At 44.5% G+C, this 16,281-nt stretch overlaps 1 pseudogene; it reads right to left on the reverse strand.

Annotated features, from left to right (window-relative positions):
• Positions 1-9,421: 9,421 nt before the first annotated feature.
• On the reverse strand, positions 9,422-9,565 carry LOC136389920 (small nucleolar RNA SNORA48; annotated as a pseudogene).
• Between the last annotated feature and the right edge of the window lie 6,716 nt (positions 9,566-16,281).

Genomic DNA, 16,281 nt, shown 5'->3' on the forward strand with positions numbered 1-16,281 from the left:
AGTCACCTGCCCAAAGTCACTCAGGGGAAGAACGAATCAAATCCATAAGTTGGCTGAAAATTATTTATTTTGAAAATATAATGAGCCTCTACCGTGGGCCTCGTATTATTCTTGCCCTCAGTAGTCCACACATGTGGGTCACATCCCCGGTAATCCTGCCCACCCACCAGCTCCAAAACAGTCGCAGGACTTTGAACCCATTAAATATACAGAACGCTTTAAAATTTTCTTGTGGCCTAACCTGTGGTGGTGCAGCGACCTGGAACGCTGAGATCGCCGGTTCAAAACCTTGCACTTGTCCAGTCAAGGTACATATGGGAGTTGATGCTTCCTGCTCCTTCTCTCTCTCTCACTCTCTCTCTCTTCTCTAAAATGAATAAAATTTTTAAAAATTAAAAAAATAGTCTGACCAGATGGTGGCACAGTGGATAGAGCGTCAGACTGGGATGTGGAGGACCCAGGTTTGAGACCCCGAGGTCACCAGCTTGAGCATGGGTTCATCGGGTTTGAGCAAGGCTCACCAGCTTGGAACCAGGGTCGCTGGCTCGAGCAAGGGGTTACTTGGTCTACTGCAGCCCCACGGTCAAGACACATATGAGAAAGCAGTCAATGAACAACTAAGATGTCGCAACAAAAAACTAATGATTGATGCTTCTCATCTTTCTCTGTTCCTGTCTGTCTGTCCCTATCTCTCTCTGACTCTCTCTCTCTGTCTCTGAATAAATAAATAAATAAATAAATAAATAAATAAATTTCCGTGTGAACGACTGCCTGAGTCTAAATGGGCTTCAAACAGACTAGAACCTTTCAGTCCATCACGTGAAGATTGAATATGTTTTGAGTGTTAGATGATAAATTAACTCAGGTCAGTGTGATGAGGTTTCAAAGCCTTTGCTACAGACTAGAAGGTCTCTGTGTAACAGAAGCCTTCGGGTGATCCCACCTTCAGTGAGCTGTCTGCCTGAGCCTAGCAAGCAAGGTGAAAGGGAAGGGAGAAGTACATGAGGTTTCATTGTAGTCTTGATTTTCTATTTTTGGAGTTTCCATAATTTAAAAAGTGAAATTAATGAAATGTAAAAAGACAAGTTTTTCACATCAGATTGGCAAGGTCAGGAAGGATGCTCTGGGTTGCCTGACTTGTGGTGGCTCAATGGATAGAGCATTGTGGTGGAATGCTGAGGTCACCAGTTCGAAACCCTGGGCTTGCCTGGTCAATGAACAATTAAAGTTGATACTTCTCCACTCCCCCCCATAAAATCAATTAATAAATTTAAAAAATAATTTAAGAAAAAGGATGCTTGGCCTGACCTGTGGTGGCGCAGTGGATAAAGTGTCGACCTGAAATGCTGAAGTTGCCAGTTCGAAACCCTGGGCTTGCTGGTCAAGGTACATAAGGGGTTGATGCTTCCTGCTCCTCCCCCCTTCTCTATCTCTCTTCTCTCTGAAATAAATAAATAAAATCTGGGGGAAAAAAAGAAGGATGTTCAGGGTGAATACTCCCCTTTTCTAGAAGGTGGTTTTTGACCCTGAGCTTGAACAGCCATAAACATGGGCAGGACTTTCCAGCCACTAGGTACAACTGCAACATGCAAGTGCAAGTGCAACTTGGAGCCCCTTCCATCTTGAGAGGTTGGGGAAGCCCGGATGTAAGTGGGAGATGGGGCCAATGCTCACTCATGGGATGGGCAAACTACCATCCTCCCGCCAAAGGGCACACCATCTGTTTTTGTAAATAAGGTTTTATGGGCACACAACCATGCCCATTCTTATTTATGGTGCTTTCACACCACAGTGGGCCCATATTGGCCTGCATATCTGAAATTATTGACCTTTAACAGAAAGTTTTTGTATTCTATAAAAATGAGCAGGACCTTCCCTGGGACAGCAGCAATCAGTGTCATGCTCCATCAGGCCCATTAATGTGTGTGTCACCTTTTGAGCCTTTATAGGAAGGTTCCAGCCAGGCCAACAGGAGTCACCTGAGTGGACTCAGGGTGGGGGTGGCTAGTGATCATAGCTTTTCTTAATTTTCTGCAGTTTGAATTTATATAACAGCCAATTACATATGACTGTTGGAAAATGCATAGTATTACTGAGGCAGGAAAGTTAGAATAGGGAACCAAGATCTCAAGCTCTATCCCTCCCCCTCTTCATCTTGGCTGGAACATCACAGATGAGATTTTTCACTGACCACCTGTTCCCCCACTTTCCCTACCCAATTTCCTGAAATTAAGAAGACCAAAAAAGCCTGACCAGGTGGTGGCGCAGTAGATAGAGCGTCGGACTGGGATGCAGAAGGACCCAGGTTCGAGACCCCGGGGTTGCCAGCTTGAGCGCGGGCTCATCTGGCTTGAGCAAAAAGCTCACTAGCATGGACCCAAGGTCGCTGGCTCGAGTGGGGGGTTACTCAGTCTGCTGAAGGCCGGCAGTCATGGCACATATGAGAAAGCAATCAATGAACAACTAAGGTGTCGCAACGAAAAACTGATAATTGATGCTTCTCATCTCTCTCTGTTCCTGTCTGTCTGTCCCTATCTATCCCTCTATCTGACTCTCTCTCTGTCCCTGTAAAAAACAAAACAAAACAAAACAAAAAAAAAAGAAGACCAAAAAATAATTGCTATCTAGAGAGGAGGGACGGGATGAGTATAGGCAGTCACTCCCCCGCCAGCGTCAGAAGAAGAGGACCACTCTATCCTCACCATTGCCCACATTTAATAAAAATCTTCCACCCTGGCCCTGGCCGGTTGGCTCAGTGGTAGAGCGTCGGCCTGGTGTGCGGAAGTCCCAGGTTCCATTCCTGGCCGGGGCACACAGGAGAAGCGCCCATCTGCTTCTCCACCCCTCCCCCTCTCCTTCCTCTCTGTCTCTCTCTTCCCTTCCTGCAGCCAAGGCTCCATTGGAGCAAAGATAGCCCGGGCGCTGAGGATGGCTCCATGGCCTCTGCCTCAGGCGCTAGAGTGGCTCTGGTCGCAACAGAGCGACGCCCCGGATGGGCAGAGCATCACCCCCTGGTGGGCATGCTGGGTGGATCCCGGTCGGGCGCATGCGGGAGTCTGTCTGACTGCCTCCCCGTTTCCAGCTTCAGAAAAATACAAAAAAGAAAAAAAAGAAAAAAAATCTTCCACCCAGACCCTCTAGGTGAGGTCGCCTGCTCTCACTTTTCCAGTGCGTGCTATTGCTTTAGTAAACTTACTGTGCATTGTTACATCTTTCTGTCATGCTCTTGAAGTCCTTGTTCCATGATGAAAAACTGGATCAGTTGAGGCCTCCCTGGCCTCCCCAGGTGCCACCAGGCATCAGCTCAGGGGGAGGGGGGATGTGTCTTTCTTTCACGGTGCTCTTGCAACCAGGAAGGAGCAAGCAGCTGCAGTTTGTAGCTCCTGTCCTGATCCTGTCTCCAGGAACCCAAGTTCTTTTTTCTCTCCTCCACTCCCAACTGGCTCTGGGAGGGCTCTCTCTCTCTCTCTCTCTCTCTCTCTCTCTCTCTTTCTTGGACTCCCTCTTGAGTCCCCCTCCTAGGTGACCAAGAGCCTCAGATCCACACCCCAGAGGAGTAAGTTTTCTGCCTGTGATTGCTGGGAAGTTGCCACATGCCTTGTTTCTCTTCTGCTCTCCTCTGCCTTTCATAAACATACTTTTATAAAATTTCTCTCCTTTTTTTTTTCTTCGGGGAACCAGTCTGCCACAGTTTCTTCAGAATCCCCATGCACCTCAGTTTTATCTGGTTCAAGTGCAAATTGGAAATCTTACAGACTGTTTTATGGTCCCATAACTGTTGTGGCCTCCCCGCCACCCCACATTCCAGATTTAATAATTGGCCATGGCCTTATCAGCCCCAAAACAGGTGGGCAGCCCAAGACATCATGGACTTGCTCCCTCTAAAGGCCTCCCTTCCCCTAGCAGCCTCCCTCTGGGAGAGTAAACAAATGGGCCATGGGTCCATGGTAGGAGGAGCTGCACTAGTTCACCCAGAAGATGCCCAGGACAAATTGGCCAAACTTATGGGCACAGGGGACGCCTGGCCCCCTAAGTTCAGACCCTCTTAGCCTTCCCTCCACTAGCGAGTGAGTAGATTCTCAGTCTACCCTTAGTGGGAGGACTGGTAGGGTTACCTAGCCCTCACTAGCATATCCCTTTCCTTTCTCCAAACATTATGGAAAACTCATCTATTCCCCAGGATTCACCACTAAGGCTGCATACTTGCCAAGTGTCAGGACTTCAAATTTGACAAACAAACAAAAAACCCTCACTTTCTTCTACAATTTGGCATGGCCCCAATATAAGTTAGGGAACAGGGAAACATGGCCTGAAAATGGGACCTTAAATTACAATACCATCCTTCAATTAGATTTCTTCAAGCTTCAGGGAAAATGAACAGAAATCCCTTATGTACAAGCCTTCATAGCCCTATACCAAGACCCAGAAAAAAGAGGCTCATGTAAGATCTGTTATGATCTTTCTAGCCTTCCCCAGGTGTATACAGAATCCTAGATGATCCTCTCTTGTTGGCACCTCCATCACACTAGTAGATAATCCAGAGGAACATGAAGGCCAGGCCCAGCCCCCCCTTCTTCTTTTGACAGAGACGGAGAGAGAAAGTCAGAGAGGGACAGATAGGGACAGACAGACAGGAAGGGAGAGAGATGAAAAGCATCAATTCTTCATTGCAGCTCCTTAGTTGTTCATTGATTGATTTCTCATATGTGCCTTGACTGGGAGGTTACAGCAGAGCAAGTGACCCCTTGCTTAAGCCAGTGACCTTGGGCTTCAAGCCAGCGACCTTTGTGCTCAAGCCAATGACCATAGGGTCATGTCTATGATCCCATGCTCAAGCCAGTGACCCCACACTCAAGCTGGTGAGCCCATGTTCAAGCCGGATGAGCCCATGCTCAAGCTGGCGACCTCAGGGTTTCGAAGCTGGGTCCTCTGCATCCCAATCGGATGCTCTATCCACTGCACCTGGTCAGGCTTATTATTATTATTGGTTTTAGAGAGAGGAAGAGAGAGAGAAAGACAGAAACATTGATCTATTCTTGTATGTGCCCTAACCAGGGATCAAACCCACAACCTTTGTGTTTGGGGACTACATTCTAACCAACTGAGCTATCCAGCCAGGGTGGCCCCTCCCTGTCTTAAGATTCCCCTGGGATACCCCCTCAAGCACCTTCCACCTCACCAATAAACTCTCTTATTACGTCTCCTCCTTATGCACCACTGTATCCTCCATTACCAATAAAGAATATAGAGCCCAGCCCCACAGAACATATCAGGAGTGGAGTCATTTATCACCCAGGTCTTACCAAGTTATGTCTTCTCAGAGAAGTTACAAATGGAGATGCAAGAACCATTAGGGTCTGTATCCCTTTTAGCATGAAAGACCTTGCCCAATTGCAAAACAAAAAGGAACATGTTCTCAGAAGATCTCAGCAGGTTTGTAGATAAATTTCAAACTTTGACAATGCCTTTTTTTTTTTTGAGAGAGAGGACGTTTAATAAAGCTGGGGACAGTGAAAGGAAGGGCTTAGAATAGAAGAAGCAACAGGAAAGAGCTTATGTGGGGCTGCTTTGGCTCACTAGAAGTCAGAGAAAAGGAGGTTTTGGAGACAGGTTGAGAGTGTTAGCATAGGATGAGCTCTTGCTGCCCATTGCTTCTCTGGTTGCAAGTCTCATGGGGTCTCTTAGAATTTAGAACATGCATGCCTGAGAGAGAAGGGGCACAGGTGTGCTCCTGGGATGGAGAGCATACTTGATAATCCCCCCCCTTTTTTTTTTACAGAGACAGAGAGAGAGTCAGAGAGAGGGATAGACAGGAACGGAGAGATGAGAAGCATCAATCACTAGTTTTTCATTGCGCATTGCGACACCTTAGTTGTTCATTGATTGCTTTCTCATATGTGCCTTGACTGTGGGCCTTCAGCAGACTGAATAACCCCTTGCTCGAGCCAGCGACCTTGGGTCCAAGCTGGTGAGCTTTTTGCTCAAACCAGATGAGCCTGCGCTCAAGCTGGCGGCCTCGGGGTCTCGAACCTGGGTCCTCTGCACCCCAGTCCAACGCTTTATCCACTGCACCACCACCTGGTCAGACCTTGATAATGCCTTTTGACTTGACTTGGAGGGACATTCATATTGTCCTGTTCACTTGCTGTACTCCTGAGGGAAAACACAGAATCTGGTTAGCAGCTCAGGGGTATGCTGATGGAATCCCAACTGGATAGACACCCAGTGTGGGTAACTGTAGTCCCAACCCAAGATCTATCCTGGAACTACCAGATGGGACGGGCGGACCTCACTAGGAAGGATGATGAGATACACTGCCTTATAAGGAACATAAAAAAATGTGTCATCAAGTCTGTAAATTATGAAAAAGTAAAAGTGATAACTCAGAAAAAGGAAAAAAAATTATCCTCTATTTCAGGGCAGACTGATTGAGGCCTTTAGAAAGTACACCAACATAGACCCACCCCCTGCCCCTGAGGGACAAGGCTTACTTGGTCAACATTTTATTAGGCAATATGCCCCAGATATCAAGTGAAAGTTACAAAAACTTCAATTTGGCCCACAGACCCCAATGACTCTGTTACTGGAAATGACCTTCAGAGTCTTCAGTAATCAAGACCAAGTTGAAAGGGATGAAAACCCAACGTGAGACCAGACAGACCAATAGGCAGGCTCAATTGGTAGCATTTGCTGGCACTTTGCAGCCCCAAGGTCACCCAAGGGAAACATTGGCAGGCCCAAGTAGGGGCCTGCTTTAAGTACAATAAGCAGGATCATTGGGGTGGTCAATGTTCTCAAAAGCCAGAACCTTGGTGTCCCCTCCCCAAAGAAGAGCACCGCAGGCCTTGCCCTCTTTGCAACTGGCCAGGTCATTGAAAAGGGACTGTCCCGGCCTGACCTGTGGTGGTGCAGTGGATAAAGCATCGACCTGGAATACTGAGGTCACTGGTTCAAAACCCTGGGGCTAGTCCGGTCAAGGCACATATGGGAGTTGATGCTTCCTGCTCCTCCCCCCTTTCCCTCTCTCTCTCCTCTCTAAAAATGAATAAATTAAAAAGAAAAAGGACTATCTTCAGCTCTGAAGGAAGAGAGGGATACCTGAACCCATAATGACCTTATCTAAAAATTACTAAAGGTGCCCAGGATTCCTGGTGGCTCTGCACAAAAGACATAAATAACTACAGAAGAACCCCAGGTGACTGTTGATATAGCAGGTAAAAAAGTTATTATTATTTTTTTAATAAGAGAGAGAAAGACAGGAAGGGAGAGAGATGAGAAGCATCAACTCATAGTTGAGGCACTTTACGTGTTCATTGATTGCTTCCCATACATGCCTTGACCTGGGGCCAGTGACCCCTTACTCAAGCCACTGATCTTTGGGCTCAAGCCAGCAACCATGGGATCATGTCTATAATCCCATGCTCAAACAGACAACCTTGTGCTCAAGCTGGAGAGCCTGCACTCAAGGCGGCGACCTCAGAATTTCAAACCTGGGACCACAGCATCTCAGGCTGATGCTCTATCCACTGTGCCACCACCAGTCAGGCAAAAGTTAATTTTTAATTTTTTTATTTATTCATTTTTAGAGAGAGAGGAGAGAGAGAAGGGGGAGGGAGCAGGAAGCATCAACTCCCATATGTGCCTTGACCAGGCAAGCCCGGGATTTTGAACCGGCGACCTCAGCATTCCAGGTTGACACTTTATTCACTGTGCCACCACAGGTCAGGCCAAAAGTTAATTTTTTAAATTGATACAGGAGCCAACTACTTGGCATTAATGGAACATGTGGGATCCTTGACTTTCTTGGCTTGTACCATTCTGTGGGTAGTCAGGCAGCCTAAGAAAACATTGTACCCCACCTCTCAGCTGTCACCTTCAAGATTGTTTAGTTTCTCTATCCTGGCTGGGTAACTCAGTTGGTTAGAACATTGTCCCATTACGCCAAGGTTGAGGGTTCAATCTTTGGTCAAAGCACATACAAGAATCAAGCAATGAGACTGACTAGGTGGTGGCACAGTGGATAGAGTGCCAACTTGGGATGCTGAGGACACCGAGGTCACAGTCTTGAGTGCCGGCTCACCAGCTTGAGCACGGGGTCACCGGCTTGAGTGTAGGATCATAGACATGACACCATGGTTACTGGCTTGAGCCCAAAGGTCGTTGGAGCCCCCTGCTTACTCAAGGCACATATGAGAAGCAATAAATGAACAACTAAAGTGCCACAACTATGAATCGATGTCTCTCATCTCTCTCTCACTAAAAAAAAAAAAAAAAAAAAAAAGGAAGAAAGAATGGAAAGAATGTCCTGGCCAGTTCACTCTGTGGTAGAATGATAGCCTGGTGTGCAAATGTCCCAGGTTCAATTTCCAGTCAGGGCACACAGGAGAAGCGACCATCTGCTTCTCCATCCCTACCACTCCCCCTTCTCTCTCTCACTCTCTCTCTTCTCCTCCCGGAGCCATGGCTTGATTGGCTCAAGCACATCAGCCCCAGGCACTGAGAATGGCTCTATGGAGCCTCCTCCTCAGATGCTAAAAGTAGATTGATTGCAGGCATGGCCCCAGATGTGCAGAACATGGGCCCCAGATAGGGCTTACCGGGTGGATCCTGGTCAGAGCACATGCAGGAGTCTGTCTCTATCTCCCCTCCCCTCACTTGAAAAAGAAGGGGGAAAAAAAAGAATCAACCAATGAATGCATAAATAAGTGGAACAACAAATAGATGTTTCTTGCTTTCTCTCTCTCTCTTTCTCTCTCTCTCTCCCTTCTTCTCTCTCTAAAATCAATAAATAAAATTTTAAAAAGATTCTTTAGTTTCTTTTCTTTTAGATTTTATTTATTTATTTTTAGAGAGAGAGAGAGAAGGGGGTAGGAGCAGGAAGCATCAACTCCCATATGCGCCTTGACCAGGCAAACCCAGTGTTTTGAAACAGCCACCTCAGTGTTCCAGGTCAACGCTTTATCCACTGCACCACCATAGGTCAGAATGTTTAGTTTCTAAACAATTCCTGGGAATGCCAGAATGCCCTCACTTAATGGTCAAGGATTTAATGGTGGCTCTAGTACTAATATCCAACTTCCTAGTTTAATCCAGAGGAATGGCCACTCCATACTTCTCTTGGTCTCTAACCAAGACTCAGCCCACCCTCAGTTAGACTCTATCCCAGCCCATATACAGTCTGCTGTCAATCCAATAGTTTGGGACAAGGGAGTACCAGACAGGGTTTGCTGGGTGCATCCCGGTAGGGGCACATGCAGGAGTCTGTCTCACTATCTCCCCTCCTCTCACTTAAAAACATTAAATAAAATTGACAAACAAACAAATGGAGGGTATCATGTGGTTCAGAACTTAGGAGCCATTAATGAGGCTGTAGTTTTATTCACTGCCTTGTACCCAATCTATATATTATCTTTTTTTTTTTTTATGTGCCCCAGACATGAAACAGCCCTGGCCACCAACAGAGGCATCAAGCTAGGATGAACTAGGGCTGAATATCTGCTTTACCCCTGACTGATAGAAGAGCAACACCACCAATCAGGTGCCTCCTTGTCCATTGCCAGGGGCTTATATATTATCTTATTCTAGATTCCTCATGATGCCAAATGGTTTATGGTGCTAGATCTCAACAATTTTTTATTTTTTTTGCATCCCATTCACCTAGTCATCCACCCTCTGTTTGCTTTTGAATGGACGGATCCTTACACCCATGTAACAGCTCAATATACTTGGACTGTCCTTCCTCAAACACTCCAAAACAGTCCTCATATCTTTGGACAAACACTTGAAAAAGTCTCCAAGAACTAAAGTTATAGCATGGAACCATAATTCAGTATGTTAATAATATTCTAATCTTTAGCCCCACCAAACAGAACTCTGACCACAACATCATCTTAGTCCTTAATTTCCTGGGGGGAAAGGGATACTGAGTGTCTTCTAATAAGGCCCTAATTTCCTCAATGGTAAAATATTTAGGCTACCACCTAACCCAGGAATATCCCCCCCCTCTCTCACACAAAAACAAACAAGAAAACAACAAAGCTACTTTAAATCTTACAGTCCCCAGACAAAAAAAAAACAAAAAACAGAGCAATTAAGAACCTTTTTAGGGATGATAGGTTTCTGCCAAATCTGCATCTCTGGGTTTGGGTTGATAACTAAACCCCTTTATGAGATAATAAAAGGACCTGATTCTGAGCCATTAAAATGGAACCAGGGCTTGAATTGAGCCATCAAGGCCATCAAATCAACCCTAACCAAGGCTCCAGCCATTGGCCTCTCCCTGGCCGAGGAAAGCCATTTACTCTATATGTAGCAGAAAATCAAGAGATCACCTTACAAGTCCTACCCAAAAGCTAGGCAGCATTCCTAGGCCAGGGTTTTATTTATCAAAACAATTAGACCAGTGTTTCCCAACCTTTTTTGTGCCATGCCCCACCTTAACCTTTCTAAAATTTTTATGTCCCCCCCTATGTAACGTACATAATTTTTAACATTAAAAAATTGATTTGTTCACTTAATAAACATAAATGATAGGTTCTAGGAAGAAATCACTATGAAATTGTTAACAAAACACAGTAAGTAAAATTTCAAAACATATAATGAAAAACAGAAATTTAAATTCCAAATAATTTTAATACAGATTTTTCTATATTAATTTATTATTTTAATTTAGTGTGATCCTTGCGCTTGATGCTTGCTGCACAGAGATTTTATATTAGGTTCCAATTTGGTTAGCTTTAGTCTCAAGTCTCCACGTTGTGTTATATCCAGCCGATTTCTTTTTTTTACCAGTAAATCATTTACAGCACTAAATCCACATTCAGCTAAAAATGAAGATGGAAACGGTAGCAATAGTTTTCTTGCACATTTGGTTGAATTTGGGTATTTGATTTCTGGTTCCTCACAAAGCCATGCCATCGCTCCTTTGATATTAAATAAAGCTTTAACTGACTCATCATTTTGCAATTCTGCGAGTTCTTCTTGATACTGCATATTTGATATATCAGACAAATCCACTAACATTGGCTGCATCATCCATGTTGGGAAATCAATTTGTTTTAAATCAGAAAATCTTTCTTTTAAATCAGCCGATAGAATATTCAAATGATTGACAATAACAAGTAAAGCGGTATCAGTTATTTCACATTTTTGGAGCCAATGAAACTGTTTAAAGTTTTTGTTGTTAATATGTTTCTGACATAACTCAATATTGGTAATGAAACCAAATATCTTTGGTTTTGCATCGACAAGAGTTTTATTTGTTCCTTGAAGTTACTTATTTAATATATTTAGTTTTTCAAAGATATCGGCTAAATAACTCACAAATGCTTTACCATCTATTGTTAACAGATACTTCATTTCAGGTTTGTCGCTTAAAAAATCACTAAGAGTATCAAACAGTTCCATAAATCTTTTCAAACAGTTTCCTTTAGATAGCCATCTGACTTCAGTATGAAGTAAAAGTCTCACATGGTCTTCATTTTGTTCTTCACAAAATAGCTTGAAAAGACGCTCACATTTGGCACTAGCTTTAATAGATTAACACACTTTATTACTGCATGTAATACTTCATTCAGAACAGGCGAGATGTTTTTAGCTACCCAGTTTTCCCTATGAGTAACACAATGCACAAGAATCATTTCTGGATTCGCATCTTTCATCAATTTTAAGCAGCCATTTTTCTTGCCCATCATATTGGGAGCACCATCTGCAGCACAAGATGTTATATTTTTCATTGGTATATCATTGACATCTAAGTAGTTTTTTAGCTTATTATATATATATTTGGAGGTAGTGGTGCTTTCTAATCTTTTACAGAACAACATTTCTTCAGCAAAATGTCCTTTCTCTCAATATATCTTACGTAAGTTATCAAAACTGCCTCACTGTCTCTCAAAGTTGATTCATCCATTTGCAAGGAGAATTTTCTTGTTTTCAGCTTTTCAATAAGTTGTTTTTCAATATCCTCACTCATTTAATCTATTCTTCTGCTAACAGTATTGTCACTGAGTGGCATAGCTTTTACATCTTTGTCATCTTTTTCAAGAACCGTTTTAAGAAATGCTGATATTGACGGTTTTATTAAATTCTCTCCTATAGTGTGATTTTCTCCAGTTTTAGCGATGAATAAAGAAATTTGGGCCCTGGCCAGTTGGCTCAGCGGTAGAGCGTCGGCCTGGCGTGCGGGGGGACCCGGGTTCGATTCCCGGCCAGGGCACATAGGAGAAGCGCCCATTTGCTTCTCCACCCCCACCCCCTCCTTCCTCTCTGTCTCTCTCTTCCCCTCCTGCAGCCAAGGCTCCATTGGAGCAAAGGTGGCCCGGGCGCTGGGGATGGCTCCTTGGCCTCTGCCCCAGGCGCTAGAGTGGCTCTGGTCGCGGCAGAGCGACGCCCCGGAGGGGCAGAGCATCGCCCCCTGGTGGGCAGAGCGTCGCCCCTGGTGGGCGTGCCGAGTGGATCCCGGTCGGGCGCATGCGGGAGTCTGTCTGACTGTCTCTCCCCATTTCCAGCTTCAGAAAAATACAAAAAAAAAAAGAAATTTGATAACTAGCCTCAAGAACATGATTATTAGTTGAAGTATGAGCAGTAAATAGAGACTTTAATGTTGTTCTTTTTTCAAAATTTTTCTTTAAAGTTTTAAAGTAACTAAAATCTGAATTAATATGAGCACTATGTTTTGCCTTCAAATGTGCCTCAAGACGACCTCATTTCATTGATTCGTTGGTCAAGCATTGCTGGCATAAAAGACAAAAAGGAATCCGCTCATTGTGAACAGCGGGTATGAACCCAAATTTTAAACATTCCTCTGAATATTGACGAGTTTTTTTCTTGCTTGCACCACTCATTTTACTATGGGCTATAAGAAATAAAAATAAGATCAATTAAAAACTAATATTAAAATATGTGTTAAAATATATTCAATGTGACATAGAGTAAACGTATACTAAAAATTCATATTTATTTAAATGTATATAACACATTTACTACACTACCACTGCAAATCAAAAGGTATCTATATTTTTTCCACTTGACAAAATTTTCTGGAAAGTTATGCTTCTTTTTTTTTTTTTTTGTATTTTTTCTGAAGCTGGAAACGGGGAGAGACAGTCAGACAGACTCCCGCATGCGCCCGACCGGGATCCACCTGGCACGCCCACCAGGGGCGACGCTCTGCCCACCAGGGGGCGATGCTCTGCCGCGACCAGAGCCACTCTAGCGCCTGGGGCAGAGGCCAAGGAGCCATCCCCAGCGCCCGGGCCATCCTTGCTCCAATGGAGCCTTGGCTGTGGGAGGGGAAGAGAGAGACAGAGAGGAAGGAGGGGGTGGGGGTGGAGAAGCAAATGGGCACTTACCCTATGTGCCCTGTCCGGGAATCAAACCCGGGTCCCCCACACGCCAGGCCGATGCTCTACCGCTGAGCCAACCGGCCAGGGCCGAAAGTTATGCTTCTAAAATTAAAATTGTTGTGCATGCACTATTATAGCCCCAATAATATTTATAAAATATTAGTGCTTTCTAGCCCCGATGCAAGAAGTACTTAATAAAGAGTTTAATATTGATAAAAATAAAATCAAATACTTACCAATTATATCTATACAATATATATATGTATATTTATTAAATCAACGAGCTTTTACAACAGTTTTGACTGACACTTATTTCAAATTAACACCAACTGAATGATGTGAAACACTACAGAAGTTGCGATGGGCCAATTAGGTGAGAAAAACTGCGTTGTTTAGCGAGTTTTTAAAATGTCCGGGGTTCCCCGCGGCACGCTCTGCGGTGAACCCAGGACGAAGTTTACTTGACGACGCCAATCACCCAGTTGATATTTTGGTCTCGTCAAACGAAATTATACTTAATAATTATTTACCGCAATTATTTAAGAATTGCACTTTTTGTTAAATTTGGCCCCGATATCTAGCATTGCATTTAAATGACCCGGGGCGAAAGAGTTAAAGTCGTGTCGAGTCCATTTTCAAATTGCCCCCCTTAACTATCGAATTGCCCCCCTGTGGGGTGTGGGCCCCACGTTGGGAAACACCGAATTAGACTCTGTGACAACTGGAAGTCCAGGCTACCAATGGCAACTGCCTTATTAATGGAGAAAGCAACTGAACTGACTCTAGACTACCCTTTAGAAGTCCAAACTCCACATCAGGTTCAAACTGTCCTTGAGGCAAAAGGACATCACTGGCTAATAGGAAAAAGACTTATTAAATACCAGGCCCTTCTCTTAGACTCCCTTGAGTTCATTTGAAAAATATACCAAACCCTAAATCTGGCTACTTTAATTCCTAAAGTGGGCCCTGAAAAACCAGCACTTCTTTCATTCCTGTGTTGAAACTATTGAACAAGAGTCTGACCAGGTAGGTGGTGCAGTGGATAGAGCATCAGACTGGGATGCAGAGGACCCAGGTTAGAAACCCTGAGGTCACTGGCTTGAGCGTGAGTTCATAGATGTGACCCCATGGTTGCTGGCTTGAGCCCAAAGGTCGCTGGCTTGAAGCCCAAGGTTGCTGGCTTGAGCAAGGGGTCACTCACTTTGCTGTGGCCTTCTGGTCAAGGCACATATGAGAAAGCAATCAATGAACAACTAAGGTGCCACAACGAAGAATTAATACTTCTCATCTCTCTCATTTCCAGTCTGTCTGTCCCTATCTGTTCCTCTCTTTGTCTATCTCTCTGTCTCTGTCACACACACACACACACACACACACACACACACACACACACACAAACTATTGAACAGGTATTCTCCAACAGACCTGACTGAAAGGACACAGCCCTTGACAATCACATTTTGAAATGCCGTCTATTGTTTCACCAATACATCGTAGATATGTATGTAAAAATCGAAACAGAACATTTGATATTCATCCATTGGAATCAGACCAATCTTTGCTCTGAAGAATATATTCATTTGCGAGATGCAGTTGTAAATGATGGTAATACAACTAACGTTGGAGGACTAACGATTTTGCCATCTTCATATACAGGCAGTCCACGTCATATGCATGAGTATGCTCAAGATGCAATTGCGTATGTTCATCACTATGGGCGTCCAGACCTATTCATTACATTCACATGCAATCCAGCTTGGGACGATATACAACAGCTCTTACTTCCTAGCCAATCGCTGGTGGATAGGCATGACATCCCAGCATGTGTTTTCAGACAGAAGCTGAAATCGCTGATGGATTTCATGGTAAAACATGAAGTATTGGCCCTGGCCGGTTGGCTCAGTGGTAGAGCATCGGCCTGGCGTGCAGGGGTCCCGGGTTCGATTCCCGGCCAGGGCACACAGGAGAAGCGCCCATCTGCTTCTCCACCCCTCCCCCTCTCCTTCCTCTCTGTCTCTCTCTTCCCCTCCCACAGCGAGACTCCATTGGAGCAAAGATGGCCTGGGCGCTGGGGATGGCTCCTTGGCCTCTATCCCAGGCGCTAGAGTGGCTCTGGTCGCGACAGAGCGATGCCCCGGAGGGGCAGAGCATTGCCCCCTGGTGGGCAGAGCTTCGCCCCTGGTGGGCGTGCCGGGTGGATCCCGGTCGGGCGCATGCAGGAGTCTGTCTGACTGTCTCTCTCTGTTTCCATCTTTGGAAAAATACAAAACCCCCCCAAAAAAACATGAAGTGTTTGGGTCTGTGCACTGTAAAAATTAATGAGCAATGTCGTAGAAGCCACAATTTTGACAGGACTTTTCAAAGGTGAAGATGTCCTCATTCCTCGCATTTCTATGATTCCAACGGATATGCCATTTCAATTTAAGAGATTGCAATTCCCAATTCGATTGGCTTTTGCAATCACCATCAACAAAGCTCAGGGCCAATCTTTAGAATTGTGCGCTTTAGAACTACACACAGATTGCTTCTCACATGGACAATTATACATTGCGTGTTCTAGACTTGGCAAACCAGAAAATCTCTATATCTACACAGACAATGGAACAACAAAAAACATTGTATACTCACAAGCATTGTGAAATTAAACATATTAGAAACGTGCACTTTCTCTTTTCTTTCTTTTCTATTTAACCAGACTGAGCCACAGCAACTTGTGGCCGGGTACAGATATAAAATGGTTTACCAAGGGAAGCATTTCTGTTGACCAGGAAAGGAGGAGGGCAAGGTATGCAATTGTGAGTCTCCTGGAAACAACAGAAGCTAAGTATCTTCCTTCAGGAACTTTGACCTCAAAGACTGAACTCATAGCTTTGACCTAAGCTCTTGAACTAGAAAAAGACAAAAGAGTCAACATTTACATAGACTCCAAATATGC

This window comes from Saccopteryx leptura, chromosome 1 (assembly GCF_036850995.1).
Source record: "Saccopteryx leptura isolate mSacLep1 chromosome 1, mSacLep1_pri_phased_curated, whole genome shotgun sequence".
NCBI classification, from domain to species: domain Eukaryota; kingdom Metazoa; phylum Chordata; class Mammalia; order Chiroptera; family Emballonuridae; genus Saccopteryx; species Saccopteryx leptura.